At 34.7% G+C, this 16,358-nt stretch overlaps 1 long non-coding RNA gene across 1 annotated transcript in view; it reads left to right on the forward strand.

Annotated features, from left to right (window-relative positions):
- Positions 1-1,203: 1,203 nt before the first annotated feature.
- Positions 1,204-16,358, forward strand: part of LOC118146771 (uncharacterized) — a 55,711-nt gene continuing 40,556 nt past the window's right edge. The window contains exon 1 of the long non-coding RNA XR_004732715.3: positions 1,204-1,296. This is a non-coding gene — a long non-coding RNA (uncharacterized LOC118146771). The remainder of the gene's footprint in view (positions 1,297-16,358) is intronic.

A 16,358-nucleotide genomic window follows, 5' to 3' on the forward strand; every position in this document is an offset into this window, starting at 1 on the left:
TGGCAGATACTGGGTGTTTTATTACAATCCTAGTACCTGGTACAGAGTACATAGTATATATGCAAGAAATGATTGTGGAAGGAGCAATTCTTCCCATTGTGAAGTAATCCGATTCAGAATTAATATAGTTTTAAACCTTGGAGAGGCTAAATAAGTGTCACTTAGACTATCCCTCTAAATAGGCAATCTCATTCCATGTTTTTAAAGGGCTATAAGGCAGAAAATGAAAAAGGTATGAAAAACTATCAAATAAAAATATATTTAAAATAAACTGTTTTCAATACAATTAATAACATACATTAAAATAATTTGGTAGATTTTTTTGCTAACAAATTGACAATTATACACTAAGATGTATTCATCTGAAAAATGTAAATTAAGATAAAGTAGGATTGATTTAACAATGAACAAAAATGTTTTACTGCTTTATATTCCTTTTTTTCCATTGCACTAAAAATGGCAAGTAGGCATATTAAAGCTGAGGGATTTATACTTTGTGTTTCAGAAGATATTAGAAATGCAGCGGGACAAATATCTATGAAGTGAATACTTGCAATTATCATTTTAACTTAAAAACATTTTAATCAAATTTCGAAAGTTTTCAGTCATTATTTCTTAAAATAGTATTTCTGCCTCTTTCTATTTTCCCTTCTTTTCTGGGGCTCCTATTATGCATATGTTGATATACCTGATGGTGTCTCACAGATCTCTGAGATTGCGTTCATTTTCCTTCCTTCTTTTCTCTTTCTTTTCTTCAGACTGGGCAATTTCAATGACTTACCTTCAACTTCACAAAGTATATCTTCTGCCAGTGCAAATCTGATGTGTGTCCCTGTAATGATTTTTTCCTTTCGGTTATTTTAATTTTCAACTCCAGAATTTCTATGTAGCTATTTTTAAAATATAATTTGTGTCTCCTTAATGATATTCTCTATTTGCTAAGACACACTTCATACTTTAGTTATTTAGGCTGGGATTCTTTCAGTTCTTACATATTTGCAATAACTGATTTAAAGTTGTTTGTTTAGTAAGTACGGTATCTAGGCTTCCATAGGGACAGTTTTTATTGACTACATTTTTTCCCTTCGTGTCTTATAACCTTGTTGAATATTGCACATTCCATAATGTGATAATTGTGGAAATCAGGTTTTCTGCTTCCCCAGGGATGTTGTTGTCATTTAATGTTTTTCTTTCTGTTTGTGTAGCAGCTTTGCTGTATGAATTCTACAAAGTCTCTATTTCCTGTCATGAAGAGCACTGAAGTCATGGCTTGCTTAGTTTACTGGTCAGCTAAAGGTAAGACAGAGATTTTCTTAAACTGATTTTTCCTTGAAACAATGTATCCTACTCTTTTCAGAGGAGCTCTGTATGTATTAGGGCATGCCTTTAATATTCCAGCAGTTTAAAATTGTGTCTTAGCCTTTACTTTTTGTTTAAAGTTTAGGGCCTTTGGGGGTTTTCCTGGGTACATGCACAGCTTTGGACATACATGGGGCTTTCTAGATTCCCAGTAATATATTGCAGCTTTTCTATGCCCACTACAAACATCTCATTCTCATCTTTTTTTATGCTCAACCTCTCGTTTGCCTCGGTTACCATGTTATATAATTAGTTTCAACAAATGTTTTGGAGATAAGACTTTTCCTGTTGAATATTGAACTAGAGGAAATAATAGAAAGCCTTATAAATGGAGATTTCCCAAGGAGCTTCCAGACAGATTACATATCTGAGGACAAGCATTCTGAGGAGATTCAAACCCTGTTAGCCATGTCTAGTAGCTGCCAGTCTCTTCGTTTTCACTACCACGACTGTGAGGCTGCTGGTATTCAAGGTTATTGTGGAACTGGGGGAAATATAAGAATAGGGCAGGTTAAAATGGTACAAGCCTTGCTGTTTTTTTACTGATATTCAGCCATTTTACTTGAAGAAATTCCCTGCAGAGTGATGGAAGTTTTGGGTTAACTTGGGGAATTTCCCAAAAAAGATTATTTAGACAGTTTTTGCAGTGTTGTCATTAGCTTTACAGAGAAGCAGATTTTAAGGTTCTAACTACCATTCTGAGAGTCATTGCTCCCTAAGAGTGTTTCACAACTTTATATTTTTTGCATTTTCACTGGGACCTGACACAAGAACTAAACCTATCCACTCTTGGAGGTGGGAATTTACTCACTTACTGGAGGTCATCTTCCCCACTCCTGGATGGGTCTTTCTTGGAACTCCATCCTCAAATACCTCAACCACTATCAGTGTTCCGATGTGCTTAGGACCTGTGTAGATGTTGAGTTCCTGCTTTTTTTTTTTTTTTTAATTTTTTATTGGATTTTAGGTTTTGGGGTACATGAGCAGAGCATGTAAGACAGTTGTGTAGGAACACACATGGCAGTGTGCTTTTCTTTCCTTCTCCCCTTCACCCACATTTGGCATTTCTCCCCAGGCTATCCCTCCCCACCTCCCCCTCCCACTGGCCCTCCCCTTTTCCCCCCAATAGACCCCAGTGTTTAGTACTCCCCTTTCTGTGTCCATGTGTTCTCATTTTTCATCACCCACCTATGAGTGAGAATATGCGGTGTTTCATTTTCTGTTCTTGTGTCAGTTTGCTGAGGATGACGTTCTCCAGATTCATCCATGTCCCTACAAACGACACAAACTCATCATTTCTGATTGCTGCATAATATTCCATAGTGTATATGTGCCACATTTTTCCAATCCAGTCTATTATCAATGGGCATTTTGGTTGATTCCAGGTCTTTGCTATTGTAAACAGTGCTGCAATGAACATTCGTGTACATGTGTCCTTATAGTAGAAAGATTTATAGTCTTTTGGATATATACCCAGTAATGGGATTGCTGGGTCAAATGGAATTTCTATTTCTAAGGCCTTGAGGAATCGCCACACTGTCTTCCACAGTGGTTGAACTAATTTACACTCCCACCAACAGTGTAAAAGTGTTCCTTTTTCTCCATATCCTCTCCAGCATCTGTTGTCTCCAGATTTTTTAATGATCGCCATTCTAACTGGCGTGAGATGGTATCTCAATGTGGTTTTGATTTGCATCTCTCTGATGACCAGTGACGATGAGCATTTTTTCATATGATTGTTGGCCTCATATATGTCTTCTTTCGTAAAGTGTCTGTTCATATCCTTTGCCCACTTTTGAATGGGCTTGTTTGTTTTTTTCCTGTAAATCTGTTTGAGTTCTTTGTAAATTCTGGATATCAGCCCTTTGTCAGATGGGTAAACTGCAAAAATTTTTTCCCATTCTGTTGGTTGCCGATCCACTCTAGTGACTGTTTCTTTTGCCGTGCAGAAGCTGTGGAGTTTGATTAGGTCCCATTTGTCTATTTTGGCTTTTGTTGCCAATGCTTTTGGTGTTTTGTTCATAAAGTCCTTGCCTACTCCTATGTCCTGGATAGTTTTGCCTAGATTTCCTTCTAGGGTTTTTATGGTGCCAGGTCTTATGTTTAAGTCTTTAATCCATCTGGAGTTAATTTTAGTGTAAGGTGTCAGGAAGGGGTCCAGTTTCTGCTTTCTGCACATGGCTAGCCAGTTTTCCCAACACCATTTGTTAAACAGGGAATTCTTTCCCCCTTGCTTGTTTTTGTCAGGTTTATCAAAGATTGTATAGTTGTAGATATGTTGTGTTGCCTCCGGTGCCTCTGTTTTGTTCCATTGGTCTATATCTCTGTTTTGGTACCAGTACCATGCTGTTTTGATTACTGTAGCCTTGTAGTATAGTTTGAAATCCGGTAGTGTGATGCCCCCCGCTGTGTTCTTTTTACTTAGAATTGACTTGGCTATGTGGGCTCTCTTTTGGTTCCATATGAAGTTCATGGTGGTTTTTTCCAGTTCTATGAAGAAAGTCAATGGTAGCTTGATGGGGATAGCGTTGATTCTGTAAATTACTTTGGGCAGTATAGCCATTTTCACGATATTAATTCTTCCTAACCATGAACATGGAATGTTTCTCCATCTGTTTGTGTCCTCTCTGATTTCGTTGAGCAGTGGTTTGTAGTTCTCCTTGAAGAGGTCCCTTACGTTCCTTGTGAGTTGTATTCCAAGGTATTTTATTCTTTTTGTAGCAATTGTGAATGGCAGTTCGTTCTTGATTTGGCTTTCTTTAAGTCTGTTATTGGTGTAGACGAATGCTTGTGATTTTTGCACATTGATTTTATATCCTGAGTTCCTGCTTTTTGTCCCACTAAGATGTCAGAATGAAGCTATTGGATGATATTTGCTCTTAAATAGCCTTGTTGAACTTCATCTGAAGTTATCTGGTGCTGAGATCATAAAGCTTTTGAAAATTTGAGTAAATGAGCTGTGCTGTCTAACAAAATCTTTTAAAAAATTATTTGTATGAGTTTAAGGATTTAAAGGATATTATATATTGCATAGCAGTAAATACATTGTGTAAGTCTAGGCTGATGGGTTCCATTTTCCACTGTTTTATTTTATAACCTTGAAAGCTCCAGTAACTAGGATATTATTACAGTAGCTCAATGAGAATGAATGAACAGCAGATCTTTTAATTGGAACTGCTCCTTCAGAGCAATAATTATCATTGGGGTGCAGGCATGTGAGAGTAATTTGTTTTTAAAAATGAAAAAGTCCAACTTAGTAGTTCAGTGACTGTCCAAAACAGAGAAAGCAAGCATCATGATGAAACAGATGAATAATACCAAGTGAATAAAGCATCAGCTCTCAGTTTAGAGTCCATAATCTGACTTGGCTTATCTTTTTTTGTGTAGTGAACTAATGGGGAGAAATACACATTTGTTTTACTATGCCATTGTTTTTCACATTCATTAAGACAAAAAAATTAGATCAAATGGCTAATCCTCACACTTTCATTAACAAAAGAAACTTTTCTGACAGAAGTTTCTGAATCAAGGTTGAGTCACTCACTTAACTTATTTCTCAGTTACTTTCTCGGCAGGACAAATATGTTCTCACAAGAGAAAACTAGTGTTGTATTTAATTATCTCTTCAGATACAATACATCAATACAATTGTAATTAAGAAATTTCTTTGAGTATCTTAGAAACATACTATTCAGAAGACTCTTGAAACTTTTCAGTAGTAAGGACGCCTCCAGGCAATGTTCAAATGTACTTTTCCTTCTTTTTCTCTTCACTCAAAAGGAACACTATAGTTGCTTTGATGATGTGCCTTGGTTCTATTTGGTTTTAAAATTGCATATATTAAGTGTGTATCTGTATGTGTTCATAACAGTACTCTCTATATGTAAGAAAGCCTCCTTTGTTTTTATAATAAAATAACAAATTTTATTATTTAAAACTTACAGCATTAGAATTATTCCAATTCACCTCATTCTTTATCATATTTGTTTCTGTAATGTAAGTGCAAATCTGCTAGCATTTTAAGCATTATTTGCATTATTTGCAGTTGTGAAAATAGTAAACTTTGCCAAAGAATAAAAATTCAGAGTCATGATTCTGCCATTGTCGAGTGACATTATAACAATCTGAGCTAACCCTTGATATATTTATAATATCAAGAGAGATATATATTAAAACACTTAATAAGCATAATTCAAATGTAATGTGAAATGACTAGCTTTAATACTGAGTTTGGTAAACTTACTAGAAACTGTGGCTTTGATGCAGAAAAATGATATAATCTTGAGCAGCTGTCAGTAGAATAATACTGATTTTTGAAAATAAGAGAAAAAGTTTTTATTTTATGTCTGAGCTAGACTGAAAGAACTGTGCTAAGATAGGTAATCTCAAATATATGACTTCTTGGAAAGTGAATTGCTCAATACGATCATTAAGGTAATGAGATTTTTGTTTTTAAAAAATACGTTTGTCAATATCTTTGTTAAAATCCATATAAATTACATATATTTTTGACTGTTCATTTTAGAAGAGAATAATTGTTGCCAATATCACTGCATTTAGGTAGACAATGAGAATCGGTTTTGGTCTTTTAAAATAAAACTTTTTATAAGTATAAATGGAGCATGAAATTTAAACTAATGTCAAAGAAATTAGCTCTCCAGCAATAAACTAGATGGCAATTTAAGCTCATTTGTTTCACAAGATGATCAATATCTTACATTTACTAACTATCGTATATTTACTAACAATATATTACTCTGATGAGGTCTCAGCTGAATACATATTTATTATTTTTTAGATTTTTTTCTGCCTTCCAAAAAACTACCACTGACCTAATATCTTTGTCTAGTCTAACCTCATATTTGAAAATGCAAAGAGTGCTCATCTCATCACCCAGGGGAAAAGGAAAAAGCTTTCCATAAAATATAGAGAATCGGAAGCTCTGCCTTGGGGAACTATTTAGAAAAGATAAGCATATATTGTCTGACTGCTGTTTCGTACTAGACCTACCAGTGTAATTTTGATTAAAATTTACCAAATGTATTGGAAAGGTAAGATAGAATAGAAAAGAGATATTTGTCCTATGTGTTAGAAATCTCTATTCTGGTCCTAGCCTGATCCACTAACCCAAACAAAATAAATCACCAATACAGCTTTACCTTAACCCAATTATCAAACATGCCTGTAGCCTCAACATTATAGTGTGATTTTATGTACTTTGGCGGGTGGTGCTAGAGATTGAAATTGACATAGAAAGTGGTAGTCATCTTCATTGAATTTAATATATTTATAAATATACGATCGTAACTTCTTAGTAAATCTTCCTTAGTAAATAAGATAATTAAAAACTTGGAGTTGCTTCATATTGAAAACCATGATAAGGACTGGAATTTCTCCTATTACCTCTGCAGCAAAAGTTCAAAATCATTTGCAATCGTTTGTACTTAACTACTTGTTATATTATCAGCATTGGTGTATCAATGCTAATATTAATATAAAATTGCATAAAACAGTATAATAATATTAGCATTATTAATAGTAGTATTAATATAGCATACTATTAACATTAGTATTATTAGTGTCGTTGAAGCGTTCTATGTGAAAGAATAGTTCTGAAAGTAAACCATGCCACCAAGCTGTAAGAATTTTCATCTGTAAAACAGGCTTACTAGGTTTTTTTACTGAATTTTTTTTACTTACTGAATTTTCTTATAATGAAAGTGAAATAGTTGTATAGAAAATAATACAGCATACTGAAAAAATGACAGGCTTTGGAACCAGAGGAACATTAATTCAAATTCCACTTTGAATTTGAAATTTTTCATATACTAGCTACTTAGCCTTGTCACTTTCAGTGAAATGAAGAAAATAATGCTACCTTGTAGCTTTGTTGAGAGGGTTAACAACCACAGACAGAATAGACTCTCCTTAAATTTAGTTTTCCTTTTCTTTCTTTGTATTGGTATATAAAAAACTTTAAACATTATTTTTCTTATCCAGGAGCAATTTAAGTATATGGCACATGAAGATTTTAATTTGTTCAAACTTTAACAAATTAACTTTAATGTTTTTAATTCTTTCATTAAATTTAAAAAATAATATTACAAAACAGTACACTATTTTAAAGTGGAGCTAACAACACTGGAGGTGTAAAAAGGAAAACATTCTCTTGATGTGTTGCGAATTAAGTTGATACCCAGGCAGTATCAGGTTTGGATTCAGAAAACATCATTTTGAAAATCTCAAGGATAATCCTTTGGGAGAAAAATGTCAATGATATATTGTAGACATAGCTACTTCAGTTATCATTCATATTAGATAGGAAGCCATGTGGAAGAAGTAGGGTAAACACTACTTCAATAGCTCAGATCTTAGAAACACAATGTAGTGATAGAAATGACACCTATGAGAGTTAATGAAACACCAGGACATGTTTATTGTGGAAGCACTCTAAAAAAGAAATGGGATTGCCTGCACAATTGTGCCATCAAAATGTAATTTTTAAAGTAGTCAGCAAATCACTTACTTGAATTGTGTTCTCAAATATTGGGCAGAAGAGCACTAATCAAACACGTGATTCTCAGAAACAATTCCACAGACTCCTTACAGCATGTACAGATCATTATTCTGAAAACAGGAGTTTCTACATAAGCTCAATTGAATATATAGGCACATTCTTTAACCTCAGTGATTAATACTGCTTGGAAATTGTATGTACAGTAGACCTCTGACAGTTTCTTAAGGCATACCCTTAAGAATTCATGTCGTAAGCAGATCACTTGAGGTTAGGAGTTCGAGACCAGTCTGGCCAACATGGAAAAACCATGTCTCTACTAAAAATATATATATTTAAAAAATTAGCTGGGCATGGTGGTAGATGCCTGTAATCCCAACTGCTCAGGAGGCTGAAGCAGGAGAATCTCTGAAACCCGGGAGGCAGAGATTACAGTGAGCGGAGATCATGCTACCACATTCTAGCCTGGGCAACAGAGTGAGACTCTGTCTCAAATCAAACAACAGACAAACAAACAAGAGTTCATGTTGCATGCAGTTTTACAGACTTTCTTGTTTGTCTCTGTGTCGATCAGAAAGAATAAGTTTATTTAAATTATTTTTATTTTACTTATTTATTTATTTTTGAGATGGAGTCTCACTTTGTCGCCTAGGCTGGAATGCAGTGGTGTGATCTCAGCTCACTGCAGCCTCCACCTCCCACATTCAAGCGACATTTAGATTATTGATTGATGCTTCTGCCGAATATAACATTTCATTATTTTATTTTAACCATAAAATGTTTTGTGCCTAAACATAATCACTTTCTCAGATTTAACTATTTTCTTACTTCAGTCATCAGCACTAGGAGTTGATTTTTTTAAACAGAAATAGATTCCTTACACAGGGATAAATATTTTTAATTAAAAATTATTTTTGTAAGTGTTAGTACATATAGTATGGAAAGTAAGAGTAGTATGTCCGTAAAGTAGGTACAAATAGTAGGTGATTCGAGGGTTAACTTCATAGCCCAAGATCTGGATAGTGCATGAAATTTAAATGCACTTACCACTATTTATATCTGTGGACTGTGTGGAGCTGTTTCTGAGACTCCTGTGTTTGATTAGTGCTGTTCTGCCCAATATTTGAGAACAAAATTCAGGTAATTTTATGGGCTGACTACTTTGAAACGGTCTCCAATTCCATCCAGGTTGCTGTGAATGCCATTAATTCATTTCTTTTTTATGGCCAAGTAGTATTATATGTAGACCACAGTTTCTGCATCTACTTGTTGACTGATGGGCATTTGGGCTGGTTCTATATTTTTGCAATTTCAAATTGAGCTGCTCTAAACATGTGTGTGTGATTATCTTTTTTGTATAATGACTTATTTTTCTCTGGGTAGATACGCAGTAGTGGGATTGCTGGATCAAATGGCAGTTCTACTTTTAGTTCTTTAAGGAATCTCCTCACTGTTTGCTATAGTGGCACCAGCAGTGTGGAAGTGTTCTCTTTTCACTGCATCCATGTCAACACATTTTTAGTCTTAACTACTGTTTTCTCCCTTTTTTCTTTCTCTCAGAGCCCATCCCAATTTTAGCCTTCTGTATCTCAGTTCATAGCAAGTCAAATGTTCCCAAAACATTGAAATTATCCTTGATTTGTCTTTTTCTTACACCCATTATAATGTGCTGGGAAATCTGTTGATTTTCCAGAATGCGACTTCCTCTAATCACCTCCACTTCTGTCATATTGATGTGAACAACCTTTATCCCCTACTTGGATCACTGTGCTGTTTCTGTATTGTTATCCTGCAGCCTATTAACACAAAAGCAAGAGTAATTTTCATAACTAAAGTTATACCATGCTAACTCTGTGCTCAGGGTCTTACACTGGCTTACATTTTACTCAAGGTAAGAGGCAAATATTTGAAAATAGTGCATAAGATTTCATACAACCTTATTTTTGCTACCCCTACGATAGCAGTTTTCAGTTGCTGGCTGATTTTGCTCCTCCAGGGAAAATTGGATACTATTTGATGATCATTACTGGGTGGCAGTGGGGGTAGGGAGCTGGGGGGTGGATGCTGCTGCCATCCAGTGAATGAAGCCCAGGGATGTTGCTAAATATCCTAGAACGTCCAGGTTACCGCCTTACATCAAAGAAATATTGAATTTTAAATAGCATTTGAGAATCCCAGACGTAAAGCCTCATTTCCAAATGTTCTCCTTTTTCTCTCAACTCCAACATTGACATTCTTGTTCACCTTTGAAAACACAGGGATATGAACACCTCACAGTCTTTTCACTTTGTTTTCCGTCGGCCTGGAATATTTTCCTTCTAGAAATTCACATGGTTTGCTCCTTTGCTTTTTCCAATCTCTGTTCCAGTGTCGTAACTCTTTGGGTTTGTCTTTTATCACCTGACATAAACCGGAATTCCCCAGAGTTCCCTTAACCAATCTTGATTGGACTTCTAAACATCAGCTATCTAGAAATTCTATTACTTATTGTCTGCTTCTCCTCATTAGAATGTAAAGTCATACTGAGTGGCTATTTTGTGTATTTTGCTTACTTCTTTTCCCTCTAGAGCAGTGACCGGCCTATAGAAGGTACACAGAAATAATCATAATATAAAGCAATGAAGTGGAGAAAACCAACAGAGTCTTTCAAAGAAGTATAAGACGAACACCAAACTCATGTTGGCTGAAGCAATGTCTAATTTGGTCATGGAAGGATGTCTGATTTGTTCGGTGAAAAGGGTGGTTCTTGCCTCTGTGTACTTGAGGTATAGGACATAGCATGCTCACAAGTCTTGGAATTAAAGAAAGTGTGTTTCCTTGGAGAAATGGCTGGGATAAAGCTTCAGAGGGCCCAGAATGAATCAAAAGAAATGAAGTGGGAGTGTTGAGCAAGGAAGGAACACGCAAGGCCTTCTAAACTACTGCAAATATGGATTCCTTGAACACACTAGGAATAAGGAGTTAAGTCATGTAAATATTTTAAGTCAAGGAGTGCCCTCATGGTATCTGCATTTTAGAGTGGTCGGCATCACTGTGCAGTGGATCCTGAGCTGGAGGATGAGGCAGCAATGAAAAGTAAGAATATCAATTAGGACACAGCTCTAGTAATTAGACGAGATGGTCATGCTTTTTAAATATTTTACTTACTATACATCTTCATATTTTAAAAAATTTCTAAAGAAGACTTGTGTTAAAATTAACAAAAATGTTTAGATTTGAATAATTTGTAGATTTAAGTAACAAATGAAAATACGCCTTAGAAATTAGGAAACAGGAAAATGGTGCAATATCCTAGATCTCTTGTCTATCTGGTGAAGGAATAAGACCGAAAATTACTTTCTTTGAAATTAGGTATTCTAATTAGTCACTGATTTCATGATTTCTTGTGAGATGAGGTTCCTCACTTTCTCTACATTTGCCTCTATGATCCAGTTGTGTTTGTGCCATCCTCCAAATTCATGCGTTGAAATCCTAATGCTCAAGGCGATGGTATTATGAGGTGGATCTTTGGGAGGGAATTAGGAAGTGTGCCTTTCTAAAAAAAGACCCCAGAGTGCTAACTCACCCCTCAGCCATGCAAGAACACAGAAAGAAGGAGCCCTCACTGAGTCAGAAAGTGAACCCTCACCAGAAACAATCTGTGCCTCCTTGATCTTGCACTTCTCAACCTCCAGAACAGTAAGAAATAGTTTTCTATGGTTTAGAAGCCACCCAGTTTATGGTATTTTATTATAGCAGCCACAATGTTCTAAACTATTTGGTTTTCTCTGCTTGTCTGTGAGTTGTGTGTGTGTGTGTGTGTGTGTGTGTGTGAGTGAGTGAGAGAGAGAGAGAGAGAATGTTCTGCTTCAAATTAAACTGTTTTATTCATTCTTATTTCATTGGTCTGCATGCTGTTGAAAACACTTTGGTATTTTAAGAAATAAACCAATGCAATATAACTCCTCTAGCAATATTTAGTAGTCTGTATGAACTGGCACATAACTCTCTCTTCCTAAAACTCCCTGTTTAAAAGCCACTTGCTGGGAATAAACCATTTTTTTTAAGTTATTAAATCATTCTGATTAGGCAGAAGTCTCACTTAACATTTGGGTTTTGAATTTTAGTCATTGCATTTATTAATACTTGAAATAATCTTATCTATTTATTTATCTGCTTCGCTGCTTGGTAGCTGGGTCTCAGCTGGTCTATCTTTATAGAATGAAAGCTGCTTTCGTTCTTTTTCTTGTCCTATACCTAGAAGAGCCCTTGGTACAGAGTGCCTGGTTTGGTGAGTGTTTTGGCTGATTGAATTACTAGTTTGATATTAGAAAATTTCTTTTGAAAATTTCGTTTTGAAACTTTGTTATTTTGCTATTTGGCCTTAAAGTACAGAAACAAAGATTCTCAAAGAATACAGATTAAGGCAGTGCTTTCTGCTTATATATGGAAACATAAGGAAGCATGTTTTGGGCTTTCAGCATTTGATTTTACAAACTCTATCAATAATTTTACTCTATTAAGCAAAATTACAACCATTATAGCTATGGTTGCTTATCTATAAAATAAAATGATTGAAATAGACTATCTTTCTGCTCTAAATTTCTATGCTCATAGGTCTAGCTGGATGATAATATTAGTTACAAACCACATATCTATGTTTTAGTTTAAATTTTCTCTGTAGGTCTTTGATTTTTGTGCTCAGTGTTTATGTTTTGAAGATCTTTAATTTCCTCATGTGAAAAGCAATAGGATTTAAACAGACGATTCATTTTCAATATCTATGAAATTCTATAACATTTATACTTCTTAAATTATAGTAATATTTAAAGCTATGAATATGGGTTTATTGTACTGTCTTACGGTGTTTCAGAATGATAAAGTAAGAATCGTTAAAGAAACGTTCCTGCAATTCACAATTAGGCTCATAATCCAAGAAAGATTTCAGTTCAGAAGGTAAGTGGGTAATATGAGAGCTACTATTCTTTGGAAGTCTTAGATGCTGAAATTCAGAGATGAGTACACTTGACCCTGGAGTTCTTTTGTCTCCCGTTCCAGATATTCTGGCTTTTTCTTTTAGGACCATTAACAAGAACACTTGTATTGATTTTTATTTGTCATATAAATTGTAGGAGTTAAGACTTGAGATATTTCCCTTATAGGGAAGGAATTTAATCTAGTATAAAAGCCAGTTAATGAAATATTTAGAAAAAGAGGTGATAGACAATGGGACTACTTTATTGTAAGCCACAAATCCTTAATTTGACCTTGATTAATGTTATATTAGAGCCAGAACCCACAAATTTTTATTTACAGAACCTTTAGGATTATGTAAATCTATTGGGCATAAATGCCTTTGAGAATGCAAACCTGTAGTTTACCATTGTTTAGACACAAAAATAAGATTAGTATACATTTATTTCCTAGTTACCTCAAATTCTTTCCCCATTGTATTTAAGAAAAATTTACACTTATTTTATGTTTCATTATCTGCAAATTGAGTTTCTGGCTAAGTTCATTCACCAAAATGAGCAATGTAGTTTTTCTAATATTCAAAAGTTGGTTTAGTATTGACTGTGAAACTTTGAGAATATAAAATTTTATCATTAGAAGTAATATGTTTTAGAATGCTTATTATAGAAAACGGTTTACATGCTTTTGTATGTAATACTTACTGAGGTTGCTTATAATGAAAACGATTTGCTAAAATTTGGAACATAAGTAAAGATACCAACTTCATAAAAAGTTGTCACAGAATTCAGACCAGTATCTATACAATTAAATTTAAAACAGAATGCAAAATGTTGATGATTATTACATCCAATTTTAAGAAAGCTGTTTTTGTACCCAGACAGAAAGCACAATGAATATGGAGACACAAACTTGAAAGACATAGCCAAAAACATAAAAAGAAAAATAAATTTATGTTTGTATTCAGAGTCAAGACATTTTTTTTTTGGTTATGTGGCTCATGATATTTTTGCTAAATAGTTGGAATCATTATATTTATTTTTGTTTCTTTAGAAATATTTTAAAATCTATTGAAATCATACATTCATATTACTACTACTCATTTTATGAGAGCTAAACAGTATTTTCATATATTACAAGCTAATCATTTATTGGCAGATGTCAGCCTACAACCAGAGTATTAGGGCATTTAAGATACTGATCAAAATACTGAAGTCCAGATATATGAGGTTTACATGTCATTATGACTAGTTTAACTGATCTATGTTTTAGCACTGAAATTTACAAGTAGTATATTTATAATTCTTTCCTCAGATCAATATGTTATTGAATTCCCCCCAGATTTCTGCAGTATCTGAAAAGCAGAGATGCTTTATGAAAAAATTTGATGGTAACAGTACAGTCATGGCTGTGACTTGCTTTTTAGTCACCAGGGACCATTAGAAAAATAACCAGCTAAAGCTGGCTCCTTTTGCCTCAATGGATGCCTTTTGGCCGTACCTTTCACCTTCAAATGTACACTCACTTTTTCTTCTCTTGTTCCTCCAGTTTAAATCTCTTTGTCTCACCTGTGTTGTTTTCTCTGCTTAACTTCTTTAGATTATATTTGGGTTTGGGATTCTCTGCCCGGCTTTGATTTTTGTTCCGGGAAGTAGTTTCTCAGATCAGTCTTTTAGTCTCTGCACAAATGCTCTATGGCTGTCAGGTGACACCTAAATCTGCCCCAGGGATATGTCACCCTTTCTGGTGGCAACTATTTTTGTCTGGGAGGAAGCGCCTGGTATTACTAAGAATTATGCTTCCTGTCAATGATAATGACCTGAGTCCAGTAGAAAGAAAGCACAGAGACATTATATAACCAGAAGTTTTAAAAGAGAAGTGAATTTATGTGTTTTATCCTTAAATAAATGAAAAGTTGGCATTTTTTTATGGTTAATGGCAATTTGTCTTATTATGTCTATGTCATAATTAGTTGAAACTGTTGAGATTAAATCAAAGAAACAGAATCCTACTGATATATGTGGTAAGAAACTTATGGTAAGAATTTGACCTTACACAGTTGTAGGAGCTGGTTAAAGTCTGTATAAAACTGTTTTGTGCTTGTTGTTGGAGCCTGAAGTCAGTAGGACAGGTAGTCAGGAAGGCAAGATGATACTAAGTAGAATAGAGGATGGATAAGCTGGAATCCACGATGGCAAATTGAAAGGTTCATATTTCTCCCTCTGCCACCAACACTTCAACTCTGATGATAAGAATACCTTCTAGAAGAACATGATATCCTTCTTCACAGAGTTAAATTCACCTTTCTTTTAAAACTTATGGTTATATAATGTCTCTGTGCTTGCTTTCTGCTGAACTCAGGTCAGTATCATTGAAAGGAAGCATAATTCTTAGTAATACCAGACGCTTCCTCCCAGGAAAAAATAGATGCCACCAAAAAGAGTGAAATGTCCTTGGGGCAGGTACCCTGTCTCAAGTAGGATCCTGCAGGAGCCACAGGATGAGTAAGTGCTGTGGGCTGAGTGGTGTCCCATACAGCCCCAGTGAGCCAGCAGCAACTGCAAGTATGTGTAAGCTGAATTAGTACCTGGTGTTCTCAAGTCATGTTTCAAGCATAAGTATGTGGCTGCTGTTTCCTTTTCACCTGCCAGCTCTTGCACAAAGTATCTCTCTCTTGTGGCTTGCATTAACTCAGACCTATGCAAGATAGCCATGCTGGGAAACATAACTTGGTCTAGCTAAATTGACAACACAAATTCATCCAACTGCATACAGCAATTGCTATATAAATTTACATGACCACAAACTGTATATAAGAATTCCTATTGGGCTCCCCATTCTCACCAATACTTGTTTTTGTTCATCTTTGTTTTTATATTTTTGCTATGATGCTCATTATAAAATTATAGCTCTTTTTGGTTGGGTTTAACTTGTACTTTTCTAATTAGTGATGGATTGAATGTATCACCATGTGCTTACTGACCACTTGTGTTTCTTCTGTGGAATTGCCTGTTCATATCTTTTGCCCTATATTTCTATTGGGTAGTCATCTATTTGTCAATGTGAAGGAGAACTTTTTAGATTCATCTTATTAATTTTCTTATGATATATAATTTTTAAGTATTTGTTTTCAATTTGTGGTTTGGTTTTTATGTTTTAAAAGATTTCTGTTCGTGAACACATTTTAAAAAAATTTTGTGATGATGAAATTTTAAGAGTTTTTAAGAAGTATTTTATAGTTTATATTTAAGGCATACAACATAATTCTTTTACAATATATACTGAAATAGTTCCTGTAATCAGGCAAATTAACATATCTATCATCTCACAGTTACCTCTTGGAGAGTTTGTGTATGGTATGTGTGTGTGGGGGTGGGGGGGTAATATCACCTAAAATCTACTCTTTCAGCACATTTCCAGTATACAAAGCAATATTATTAGCTATTATCCTTGTGCTGTACATTAAATCTCTAAACTTATTCATTCTACTAATTGTAACTTAGCAGCCCTGGCACTACATATCCCCATTTTCTCC

Source organism: Callithrix jacchus, chromosome 13 (assembly GCF_049354715.1).
Source record: "Callithrix jacchus isolate 240 chromosome 13, calJac240_pri, whole genome shotgun sequence".
Taxonomy (NCBI): Eukaryota; Metazoa; Chordata; class Mammalia; order Primates; family Cebidae; genus Callithrix; species Callithrix jacchus.